Source organism: Leptonychotes weddellii, chromosome 8, assembly GCF_054177405.1.
Source record: "Leptonychotes weddellii isolate Sample4059 chromosome 8, ASM5417740v2, whole genome shotgun sequence".
NCBI lineage: Eukaryota > Metazoa > Chordata > Mammalia > Carnivora > Phocidae > Leptonychotes > Leptonychotes weddellii.
The window spans coordinates 25,082,584-25,096,231 of NC_138376.1; the positions used below are offsets into that span (position 1 = coordinate 25,082,584).

Sequence of the window (13,648 nt, forward strand, 5' to 3'; positions counted from 1 at the left end):
TTGGGCTCCTGAGCGCAGAGTCTCCTTGAGATTCTCTCTCTCCTTCTTCCTCTGAACCCCCAGTTCTCTCTCTCTTTTTCTCAATAAATAAATAAATAAATAAATGGGGAAAAATTAAATATATTTAAAAAAAGAAAGTAACCACCGCAATAAAGTGATAGTATATATAACTTCCATGTCACTAGAGAAGATAAAGGAAGAACAATCAATTCAGCGAAATGTAGATTAGTCATAAGGAGATAAGAATAACACAGTATAAAAGATGACAAATACATTTTTAAAAAGTTATCATAATTAGGATGCCTAGCTGGCTCAGTCAGTGGAGCATGTCACTCTTGATCTTGGGGTCGTAAGTTTGAGCCCCAAGTTGGGTGTAGAGATTACTTAAAAATAAAATCTTAAAAAAAGTTATCATAATTAATGTTAATAAAGCTAGATTTCATTATTCCAAGGTCAAAGACTTTCAAACTGAGTGAAAAACAAAGTACAGTCACAAAAGACATATAACTAAAACAAAATGACATAAAAAGGTAGGAAAATAAAGGGCTAAGTAATAGCAGCAAAATGGCCACCTTCATCACCCCTTTAAAAAGCAGAAAAGGCTAAAATTTAGAGCAAAAAGAATAAACAGGACAAAGAAGGTAATTTTATGCTGATATGGTATGATCCATTATGGATATAAAACAACCATCATTCTTTACATGCTGAATTACATAAACAAATAAAGAAAAATACAAAGCAAAATATAAGGAGAAACAAACAAAAATCACAATTACAACAAAGGATAACACCTCAGAATTTCAAAGCTTAAGCTTATGGAACAATAAAAAGTCCATGTTTGTATATATGAACAAAGACTATACAATCTTTAATTGTGTACAAAATGAAATGTTTATACAAACTTAAATATACTTGGCAAAAAAGATTTTCTTAATTCCCCCAAGAGAATTTTATAGGCCACTTTCCATGATTTTCATCATGATTAATTACTGAACCATCTGAGACTACAGGTTTGATCTTCTTTTGGACTCAAGAGTTATTTCAAGGTGTTTATTGTTTCCCAAATTAAATCTGGAAATCAGCAGAATAAGATACAATTTCTACCTCTGTAACTTGCAAATACGTAGGAGAAATTGGCATTTTCATGGAGATGGGCTGTAAAGAGGTACTCTTCCTAGAGAGCAATTGGACAATTAAACACAAAACAAACATATTACCAACAATTTTGCCTCAAGAAATTGATCCTAAAGAAACAACTGGGCAAGTACCAAAAGAACAACAACAAAAACAACCAAACCCACAGATATTCTTCTCAATGTTGTCTAGAATAATGAAAAATTAGATCAAACTAAATGTTCAACAAAAAATAGTCAAAACTATGGCAAATTTATAGATGGACTATGAGGTCTTTCAAAATAATCACTCACATATAAGCCTATTCCCACAAAAGGATGTCTATCCACAATATAATAAGCCAATGAAATGGCTAAATTCCAGTATTATTTTTAAATACACACACACACATATTTATAGATAAGTATGTATGAAATTATCAAAGTGTTAACAAAGGTTATCTTTAGGTGATGGCAAGATAAATGATTTTTGTTGTTGATTACTGGTTATTTCTTAAGGTTTCAGTAACAGATATAGATTATGTAATAAAGCAACTAAAGTAAAGTGCTAATGGTAGAATGTAGCTGCTGGGCATACAGGTGTTTACAATAAAATTCTTTTAATAAGGCAGTGAGTTTGAAAAATTTTATAATATTGGGGAAAAAATGTCAATCCTGAAAATTTGCAGGAAAAAATATTATTTTAGAATCTAAAAATAAGGTACCTTCCTTTCCATCTCAGGCTGAGACTTCACAAAATATGCCACAGAAGACAGCAGCATTTTTTTTTCTTTTTTAAAAGATTTTTTTTTTTTAAGATTTTATTTATTTATTTGACAGAGAGAGACAGAGGGAGAGAGGGAACACAAGCAGGGGGAGTGGGAGAGGAAGAAGCAGGCTTCCCGCAGAGCAGGGAGCCTGATGCGGGGCTGGATCCCAGGACCCTGGGATCATGACCTGAGCCGAAGGCAGACGCTTAACGGCTGAGCCACCCAGGCGCCCCTAAAAGATTTTATTTATTTGACAGAGAGAGACACAGCGAGAGGGAACACAAGCAGGGGGAGTGGGAGAGGGAGAAGTAGGCTTCCTGCTGAGCAGGGAGCCCGATTCGGGGGCTCGATCCCAGGACCTGGGATCATGACCTGAGCCGAAGGCAGACGCTTAACCAACTGAGGCACCCAGGTGCCCCAGCAGGATTTTTTCCAATTATGTGAGCATGGTTTTTTTTTTTTTTTAAAGCAACAAAAAATTAAATGAACCTGATGCAAAAAATATAAATCTAGTTTCTCTCCTAACTATGTATTCAAAGTAACCTAAAAGGCTCATACGGTTCGTTAATCTGTTAGCATCCTCCTGATGAGGGCAATAGGGTGGAGGAGGAGTGGGGAGATAAGAGCCCAGGGCTTTTGGAAACACTCTTGTGTGGTCAGGTCATGTTCCACTGTGTGGTTTCAGGGCAAATTACTCCTCTTTTCTAGTATTAATAGCTAATATTTGAGTTCTTACTAAATGTCTACCTATAAAGCGAGTATTATCATGGTTCCTATGTTCCAGGTAAGAAAACCAATGCTTAGAGATGATAAATAATTTGCCAATACCGTGCCATTAAGCAGCAGCACTAGGATGTGAACGTAGGCGACTGATTCCAAAGCCTGTGCACATACCAAACATATTAATGCCCTCCTCATCTCTGCTGCTGAGAGAATAAATTAAGACACCTTCTGGAGGGCAGGCAAGCTTATATAAATGGAACCTTCAATTGTTTTTTGAATTTACAATTACTGAAAGGGCATTATATAAATCTGCCTTCTAGACTACCTGAAAATCTGGAAAATCAGTTCAAAGGACCGGCTTTAAAAAGGTTTTCTTAACAATAATCTAATCTTCATTTTAAAGGCAAACTGGCAATTTCAGTTTGAAATGACAAAAAAATTCAAAATTGTTAAATATCACCATAAAGGTGATCTTGCTCTGAGCATTTTTAATATTGCATATTTTCAACTGGCCCAACAGAGAGGAACAGTTTATTTGAAAGCAGCAAGCAACTACATTTCTCACCCTCAGTCTGCTGCTAAATGGCACCATGCAGCTTCTATTTTAGCTATTCTGATAGGTATATGCAGTGGTTATCTTGTTGGATAGCATTAAAAGTCATTTTAAGGGGCGCCTGGGTGGCTCAGTTGGTTAACAGTCTGCGTTTGGTTCAGGTCGTGATCTCAGGGTCTTGGGATCGAGCCCCGCATCAGGCTCCCTGCTCAGCGGGAAGCCTGCTTCTCCCTCTCCCACTCCCCCTGCTTGTGTTCCCTCTGTCGCTGTGTCTCTCTCTGTCAAATAAATAAAATCTTTTAAAAAAAAAAAGTCATTTTAAAAAACCAGACATTAAAAAATTACTTAAATAACATAAAAGAGTTAGTATCTTTTATAAATATAAATTCAAAAGAAAAAAAAAAACTGAAGGCTTGAATGGTGTAGATGTTTAGCTCTGCTTGACCAAAAGTGCAGGTTTAAACCAGATAACCTCCTGATGTCCTTTCCAACAATGTGATTCTATGACTCTATAAAAATAATTTCTACTTAACATCATAGTCCTCATATTGACAGGCACACTCCCCGTCAGGTTTCTCAAGCCTATGGATCTTCTCAGTGACGTCCTCATTGAGTTCTGCACCCAGAACTCTGCTGCTCACACAGCCATAAATAGTTGATAGTCTTTCCTTCAGCTCTCATAAATCTCAGTGAGAGTATGTCACAGAGGAGCTCCTGCTTGAAAACGATACTCTTCCCTTCTTTAACTGCCTCACTCTCAGTACTAAAAAGCCCTTTTGCGTGTTTTTATGGCGTACTGTGAAACCAAAACCTATCTGTTTTGGGGCCTGACGTGGAGCCCTACCAGCTCTCTCAACTGACAGAACAGTCTGTTCAGTGGGCATCCCAGACTGCCCACTTATGCCCTCAAGTCACTCCTCAACCCAAAAGGGAATAAAGAGGAACAGAAATCAAGCCAAATGAACATTTCAGAGGTATTCAAGGGATCTTCTTCTTTTTTTTTTTTAGATTTTATTTATTTATTTGACAGAGAGAAAAGACAGTGAGAGAAGGAACACACGCAGGGGGAGTGGGAGAGGGAGAAGCAGGCTTCCCGCTGAGCAGAGAGCCCGATGCGGGGCTCGATCCCAGGACCCTGGGATCCTGACCTGAGCCGAAGGCAGATGCTGAACAAATGAGCCACCCAGGCGCCCTCAAGGGATCTTCTAACAACTGCCACCCCACTTGAAGGACAGGACTGTTCAGTGTGGCAAGATCTGGCTGAACAAGAAAGGCAGGTAGATGGATGAAAAACAGCATTTCATTTGGCACAGATATAAATGCATGGACCTGCAACTTACAGTATAATAGATTATATCGGTTTTTTGAAACTGTTAATTTCCCATCCTCAATACCACGACATTTCATCACCAATAAAAGGCAACTGCCATACATTTAAGCCATTAGGAAAAACCAGCAGGATGGTCTATTTCCTGCAGATTCAGTATCTAGGGACCGTGTCAATACCATGATGATTAGGCAGAAGCAGCAGCAAGTACAAAGGCCCTGAGGGGAACAAGGTCTGGCTTAGAGGAGCAGCAAGGGGGCTACAAGTATGGGTGGAGCACAGTGAGCAAGAGAGAGGTGAGAGATGAGGTCCCAGAGGAAGCCAGATCATAGGCCATTCTAAGGGCTTCAGCTTAGAAAGTGACATGATGTGCTGCAACCTGGTTTCTTTTAACAGGATCACTTCGCCTGTTGTGTTGAAAACAGCCTGAAGGACATAAGAACTGGGGGAGAAGTGACAGTGACTTGGACCAAGGTGGTACTAACAGAGATGGTGAGAAGTGGCTGGCTTCTGGATATAAATGCATTCTGAAGGTAGAGTCAACAGGACTGGTTGGGAAACTAAATACGGGGTGTGAGAAATGGAAGAAATCAAGGATAACTCCTGGTTTTTTGGGTTAAGCAACTGAAAGGAAGGAGTTAAATTTACTGAGATGAGGAGCAAGTTTAGGAGAAGTACTGGCATCACAGGTTTAGCTTAATATTATATATTAAGTTTTGGGCGCCTGGGTTGCTCAGTCGGTTAAGCGTCTGCCTTTGGCTCAGGTCGTGATCTCAGGGTCCGGGGATCGAGTCCACATCGGGCTCCCTGCTCAGTGGGGAGTCTGCTTCTCCCTCTACCCTTCACCCCTGCTTGTGATCTCGCTCTCTCTCAAATAAATAAATACAATCTTAAAAAAAAAAAAAGTTTCAGCTGCCAGCTGGACAACCAAAGGGAAATACCAAGTAGGCAGGTTAAGGAAGGCTGTGGTTGGGGATGAATGTGCATCTACCTACCCACCCACTAACCACCTCCCAGATTCAAAACCTTGAGACTGGGCCAGATCACCAAGGAGGATATGGAAGACAGACACGGAAAGAAATGAAAAAGGACAATTCCAGGACATTCAAACCTAAGAGAGGAATCAGCAAAGACACTCAGATGCAGGAGAAAAGTCATTCAAGATTTTTTTCCCCAACAGTATCCTGCTTCCAGCCTTTGATTCTTCCAGCTAAGTTATCATGGACAAGTTGTCACTGCTGCACCTTGTCTGAATTCATGTCCCACAGAAACTGTGAGATAACATGATTAGTTTCGTTTCAGGTTTTGTGAGGCAACAATAAGTAGCACCGTTTCTAAAGTCTTAATTGTCCACATAACCAATAAAAGAGTTCACATAAATATATCTGACAGCAATATTCTTTAGTTCTCAGGCTGATGAGCACATCTGATCTTTTTTCATGGATCACTTCTACTCATACTCCTTTAAAGATTAATCTAGGCATCTGGAAACAGCAAACTGTCTAAATTACCTCCATGTGAATCAGTCCCTTTCTTAACTCAACTACCTTATCTTCACTAATCATTTTAATTCAAATCTAAAAAAAAAATTGAAGAATAGCAAGATCAGGCTGCAAAGCTAAAAATAAGCTTGCATCAAAGACTAAAACAAAAACCCAACTGAAGCTTTGGTGGCTACCACGGCTACCACCAGAGGCTACCACTTTCTTGCAGGAGAAGACAATACAGAACAGAATTTCAGCAAGTCTAATTTTAACGTTTCTGAGCTGAAATAGATCTCTCTAGAAATCCGTGGGGGATTGTGGCTATACTGTTAAGCACTTTAAATACTGACTTTCACAACTGCTTGATGCCTTCACATTTATGCCCAGACTCTGGAAAAAGTGATGGGTTTTAAGAAACAAAAACAACAAAATTTAGACAAAGTAAAATTTCCGATGGGCTTCCTAGTCCCACTTCCCTCCCCAGAGGTAATCACTCTAATCAGTTTAGTGGTTTTCTTTCCAGCCTCCATTCTAAGTATTTACATACATTATACATATGCACATATACAAATATGTTTTAGGACATTTTATTTTGCACAAATCAATCATACTTGCCATTTCATTTCACTAAATGTCTCTCAGAGCTCTCCGTGTTGAGATATGTAGATTTCCTTTATTATTTAAACTGCTGGATGGTAACACATAATATGAATATGCCACAACTGAGGAATAATTCTCCTATTGATGGGCATTTAGATCATCTCTGGTTTTTGCTATTACACATTAAAGCTGGGATGAACCTCCTGTACATGCTTACGTGAATAAGCATTTCTCTGCAGATACTTAGAAGCAAAAATGCCGGGCTCAAACATGAATCAAAAAGTTAGTCACAAGATTTGGTCAAGGTCTCTGAGCCCATGGTAAGAGAGGAGGCAGGAGGGAGAAGAGGTGGGAAAACAGAAAATGAGAGCAAAGAGTAAAGTCAGAAAACCCCTGCCTCCTCTTTTTTATTTTCTATTTCTTATGAACCCCCAGTTGACTGTTCACATCTGATATGTAAGGATACCACTGAGAAGCTTACAGTCAAGTTGGAAGGCTGACAAGCAAAAACACACAGAAGTTGAAATACACCAAAATGTTACCAGTGGGGAATATAAAAAATTTAAATTTGTTCTTTTTACTTTTCTGTTTTGCAGAATGTCCATACTGAGTAAGAATACACAAGAGAAACATACTTGAAACTTACATTACAATGGGATGGTTGGAAAAGCACCTAAGTATCAGCCTTGAAATTCATGAAAGCTTCCATAAAATGAAGTGACTGCACTGAAAACTCAAAGAAGTGTGCCCAGGTGGCAAGGGAACAGGGTGAGCTTTCTAGCTGGAGGGAATCACATGTATTATGTCAGATGTGTGGCGTGTCCTGAAATGGAAAGCACTTGCAATGACTGGTGCACAGGGTCCAAAAGAGTATAGACATTTTAATTTAAGTAATCTCTAAACCCTACGTGGGGCTGAACTCAAGACCCGGAGATCAAGAGTCGCATGCTCTTCCAACTGAGCCAGCCAGGTGCCCTGAAAACACTACAGACATTTTTTTAAAGGATTTACTTATTAGAGAGGGTGGGGCTCCCGGCTGGCTCAGTCGGTTAAGTGTCTACCTTCGGCTCAGGTCATATCTCGGGGTCCTAGGATTGAGCCCCCGCACCAGGCTCCGTGCTCAGTGAGGAGGCTGCTTCTCCCCCTCCCTCTGCCCCTGTCCCCTGCTCATGCGCTTTCTCTCTCTCTCTCAAATAAATAAAATCTTAAAAAAGAGAGATTCATTTATTAGAGAGAGACAGAGAGTGGAGGAGCAGAGGGAGAGGAACAAGCCGACTCTGTGCAGCGCCCGACATGGGGCTCAATCCCATGACCCTGAGATCATGACCTGAGTCAAAATCAAGAGTTGAGGGCGCCTGGTGGCTCAGTTGGTTAAGCCACTGCCTTCGGCTCAGGTCATGATCCTGGAGTCCTGGGATCGAGTCCCGCATCGGGCTCCCTGCTCAGCGGGGAGTCTGCTTCTCCCTCTGACCCTCCCCCTTCTCGTGCGCTCTCTCTATCTCATTCTCTCTCCCAAATAAATAAAATCTTTAAAAAAAAAAAAATCAAGAGTTGGATGATTAACCGACTGAGCCACCTAAGCACCCCCAGTATAGACATTTTTAAGGCTCTTAATACATGGTACCTCCTTCATCATCCTGGATAGATTAGTTTTCTAAGTCTTGGCTAATTTGATAGAAGAAAGATACCAGCTTATTTTAGCTGGCATTTATCTGATGACTAGTGAGATGGAGTATGTATTTTTTTCACCTACCATTTCCTCTCCACTTAGAAGTGGGAAAGCCCAGGGAAGAACTACTTTTCTTCAATCATTATCTTTCTTTCTCCATTCCATGAGTTTGCAGGTCACTGAGCAGTACTACACATTCACCAAGGTACCCAAGTACCAGAACCTTCTTTACTACGAACTCCTCTGCCAGGATGTCAAGGCTCTCTACCACCTTGCTGTATTCATGACCTATTCTTTCCCTCTACATCATCTGCCATGTTCAGGATATGAGTCCTAACCCTAACCAAGCCTACAGCAGGAGTCTGACAAATAGCTACCAATTAAGCATGAGTAACTAAGCAACTGGGATCTGGAGGACAAAAGGAACTCCCAGATCATTCAACATAGAGGTTTTCCACAAATGCGACTGTCTCCAAGGGCACTGTGGAAATGTACGAGTGTTTCTGGTTATCATGATGACTGGAGGGGACCAGAAGTGCTGCACTACCTGCAATAAGAAGGCTGGTCTCGGGGCGCCTGGGTGGCTCAGTTGGTTAAGCGACTGCCTTCAGCTCAGGTCATGATCCTGGAGTCCCTGGATCGAGTCCTGCATCGGGCTTCCTGCTTGGCAGGGAGTCTGCTTCTCCCTCTGACCCTCCCGACCATCCCCCCTCTCATGCTCTCTCTCTCTCAGTCTCTCTCTCTCAAATAAATAAATAAAATCTTTAAAAAAAAAAAAAGAAGGCTGGTCTCACCAAGAACTATCCTGTGTGACTTTTCAAACTCCTGCCACACATTTCTGTGGGTGGAAAACCTGGTTTTAACAATCTAAGCCTGAATCCAAATGACAAGCTTGAGAACCACTCCAATCTAAACAATCATTTGCAAATGTGGGAGGACAGTGTACTCCTTACACCATGCCTCCAACCTCAAGGACACACACAATGGAGATCTACAGACAAAAAATCTACACAGAAGCAATACAAAACCTCCTACTCATTTCTTAGGTCATATTTCCTAACTTATTTTACTATCCCTATGTCTGAAAGTGGGCCCCCAAATGGGGTAAAGAAGGGTTATATTAGGTAACTGTCCCTAATGTAAAGCAAATTATAACCCAGGTTTACAAAGAAAAGATAAGTGACACCTCCCTGCTGGTGCCAATTACTTCCTCTTTAATATCATCTTGTCATTTACTACCAATTCAAACCAACCCAGATCCAACCCCTAAATAATCCAAATTAGCAACAAGGGCTAATTCTACCCCTAAGAGTACCCCTCCCTAAAATTTTTTTTTTTTTTTACATTGTCAGGCTCCTAATACTTCTCCTGAAAGTATCAATGATGTGAATACATTCATATTATTTTATAATATGAAAAAGCAAATAATGTTATTAGAAACCAATAACAATATTAAAATGTTATTAAAAACCAGCATCTTAAAAGAGATAATACAAATAAAAGGAAAAAAAACCCTTGTAATGTTAAATTTGAAGTGGAAATATTAACATGAAATCACGATTTTTCTTTTTTAGTATGCTTTCTATTACTGTCTACTAAAAGGGCCTTGGAGGAGCTCATGACATCCTAGTATCAGTAAGCACACCAAGCACCAACTTTGGTTTCAATATAACATTCTCCACTAAAAGAAAACTTTCTGGGGGCGCCTGGGAGGCTCAGCTATTAAGCGTCTGCCTTTGGCTCAGGTCATGATTCCAGGGTCCTGGGATCGAGCCCCACATCAGGCTCCCTGCTCCGCGGGAAGCCTGCTTCTCCCTCTCCCACTCCCCCTGCTTGTGTTCCCTCTCACTTTGTCTCTCTCTGTCAAATAAATAAAATCTTTAAAAAAAAAAAAAAAGGAAACTCTCTGGAGAAATAGTTGACAACAGGTCTAGGACAGGAAAATTCAAGCTGAGCTTGGCAATAACTTTACTGCATTTACAGAGCAAGGAAGGACTCAAAAGTACATAGGAGGTTGCCTGAAAGGGTACACACTGACCAAATCTGAGACATTAAAGCAATTATTAAAGCATAATCTGAGAATTAAAGCAAAGCGAATAAAGACTGTAACTGACCATAATACAATGAAGAAAAATTAAGATCCATGGGCCCAGAGGGGTATTTAGAGTAAGAAAAAAAGGGGCACCTGGGTGGCTCAGTCGGTTAAGTGTCCAACTCTTGATCTCAGCTCAGGTCTTGATCTCAGAGTTGTGAGTTTAAGCCCCGAGCTGGGCTCTGCACTGGACGTGGAGCCTATCTTAAAAATAAAATAAGAAGAAAAAAGTGAGAAGGCAGGGAGCATGGAAGAGGAATGAGGAAAAAAGCTTTCCCTTACAGAAGAATTTCAGCTAATTAAAAAACAAAATTAGAAAGTCATTGTACTTTAGTCTCTACTGTAAGGATCTATTTGGTAAGATCATCGGAAGATGCTAAAACTACTAGCCGAAAGATTGCTGGGAGACAGGATATTCACACAGTGTGGAAGCATTACTCAACAGATTACTTAGCAATTCTGTTGCATAGGCGGAGATGCCCTGCTACGATAGAGAGATCTGTCAGCAACGACCTGATCAAACATTTTATCACTAATGCCCAGGCAACCTGACATTATGCATCTCCTGATGTTAAATACTAGGAAGCATGTGGCATCACCTATGCAGCAACCTATCAAAAAATGTCTATCCTAAATCTAATTAAGCCTCTAGCCCTGTGCTGTTTAATATGATGGCCATTATTAACATGCAGCTAAGGAGCACTTGAAACGTAGCTGGCGTAACTGAGGAAATGAATTTAAAATTTTGATTGTAGGGGCGCCTGGGTGGCTCAGTCAGTTAAACGTCTGCCTTCAGCTCAGGTCATGATCCCAGGGTCCTGGGATTGAGCCCCAGGCTGAGCAGGGAGCCTGCTTCTCCCTCTCCCTAAGCCCCTCACCTGCTCGTGTGCTCTCACTCTCTCTTGCTTGCTCTGTCTCAAATAAATAAATAAAATCTTAAATTTTTTTAAAATTTTAATTTAAGTAGCCATATATGGCTGGCTAGTGGCTACTACACTGGACAGTTCAAATACATAATTTCAGGAAAGTTCTACTGGACAGCACTGCTTAAAACGAAGTTGCTATAAATACAGAGGATAAGGAAGAAAGTTAAAGGACAGCAAGAAGAAACAATCAAAACCAGAACATGAGATATTCTATTAGACAACTACCCTGGACTCTTTTTTTTTTTTTTAGGGGAGAGACAGACAGACAGACATTATGGCATTATGAATTTTCTTAGATGTGACAATGGTATGTGGTAATGTAGGAACTGGCTTTATTCTAAAAAGATGCATGCTAAAGAACAGAATTGAGAGGTGATAGGTCATAATATATATGACTTCTTTTCAATGGCATAGCCAAAAAAAAAAGTATGTTTAGAGATAAAGCAAAAAGTCAACAGACAGATCTAGACGAAGGTATACAGTGTTCTACTATTTAAAATTTTTTCTTATATGTTTGAAAAATTTGATTAAAATGTTGAGGAAAATATAGCCAGCTGTGGAATTATGGTAATATATTGTCCTCTTTGTGCTTTCTGGATCTTCATTCTGCTAGGAACATGAATTATTTTCCCATAATCAGAAAAATGGTGAGCTATAGTCATCACCAGTTTAATCAAGTAATCAAACTGGCTATGCTAACAACCTCACTAAGTGCTACAAGGAGAGCACAAAAGCCCTCAGATTAAGAGCACTGTTAGTAATCTCTACACCCAACATGGGGCTCGAACTCACGACCTCGAGATCAAGAGCAGTGTCCACTGACTAGTCCAGCCAGGCGCCCCCTCAGCACTGCTCAGATTATACAGTTTCTATTTTTAAGTTTAAAAGTTTTACAGACCACTCTAATGGAAATTCATAGTCTAAAGCACCTATATATTTAAACTAAAATGCTCACTAACACAAATATGTGTGTTATTTTGAATACCACTTTTCATAAAGCTGAGAGTATCTATGCAGTATTTTTGCAAAAGCCAAAATGACAGTCGCTAAAAATTGTCACTTTTTAAAAAAGATTTTATTTATTTATTCAACAGAGAGAGACACAGCGAGAGAGGGAACACAAGCAGGGGAGAGGGAGAAGCAGGCTTCCCGCCAAGCAGGGAGCCCGATGCGGGGCTCGACCCTGGGATCATGACCTGAGCTGAAGGCAGACGCTTAACGACTGAGCCACCCAGGTGCCCCCAAAATTGTCCATCATTTAAGGATGACCCTAGAAGTAATCATGGAAGTAACCCAGGAGGAGCCGTTTCCCATTTCGTAAGAGTGGAGAGGTGCCCTCCTCTGAAAGAAGAGAGAGGCCTCCTAGCTCTAGGGCCAGAGTTGAATTACACTCTCGGCCACGTGAGCACAGAGCAAAAGCTGAGCACGAGGATTAGCACAACACGCCTCACCCAGGCCCTTCACTGGAGGTGGTGTCTATGCCAAGGTCTCCTTTCATCCCTGAACTGTAACTGAGAGGAAAGGCCTTTTCCAAGTTCTCAGCTGCCAGAAACAGGAGATTCAATACGGATTTACTTAAGGGCCTTTGCCAGCGATCTGCAGGATTCATTCTGTCCTCTAACATAAAACAGCCTCACACAGGCTTCCACACTAAAACATGGTATGCTTTCTCTGTTCATTTTATATATTCAAAATTATTTTTTCTAAGGAAGAGCTCTTCTTTTACTGCCTTTTTGTATATATGCTTTCTTACGAGGTCAGAATAAAGATGCTTCCACATGCAAAAATATACGTCCATATTAGGTAAACAAAAATTTCCTGAAAGTTTTCATCACTGAACCACATTTCCTATTAAATTCTTTAAAAGGGGGGTGCCTTGGAGGTTCAGCCGGCTGGCTGAGCGTCCAACTCTTGATTTCAGCTCAGGTCATGATCTCAGGGTCGTGAGATGGGGCCCAGGGTCGGGCTCTGTGCTGAGTGTAAAGCCTGCCTGGGATTCTCTCCCTCCCTCTCCTTCTGCCCCCCACCTAAAAAAAAAAAAATCTTTAAAAGGAATTAACTATCAGAATAAGATGTTTTGAGACATGATGATTCTTGCATTCTATAATGCTGTGACCAAATGAGCTAAAAATATCTTCTTTCCCAAATAAAAATAAAGACTCGATAGTACTTAACAAAAACACAATCTGTCTTAAGGAAAGTGGAATCCAGCATATCGTACTTCATAGTTTCCTCCTCAAGATCTGAATATAGCTGGCACATAATAAGCACTTATGACTCTTTCTGACCAACTTTTTATTTTGAAAAAGTTCAAATATACAGAAAACTTCTTTGCCTATTTTTATACCTATTTTTTAAGATAAATCTATAGGTGCACATAGCCATACCTTAT

At 40.3% G+C, this 13,648-nt stretch overlaps 1 protein-coding gene across 1 annotated transcript in view; it reads right to left on the minus strand.

Annotated features, from left to right (window-relative positions):
* The window catches only part of NUDT3 (nudix hydrolase 3), a 114,729-nt gene that overhangs the window by 40,118 nt on the left and 60,963 nt on the right, over positions 1 to 13,648 (minus strand). The window lies entirely within an intron of this gene.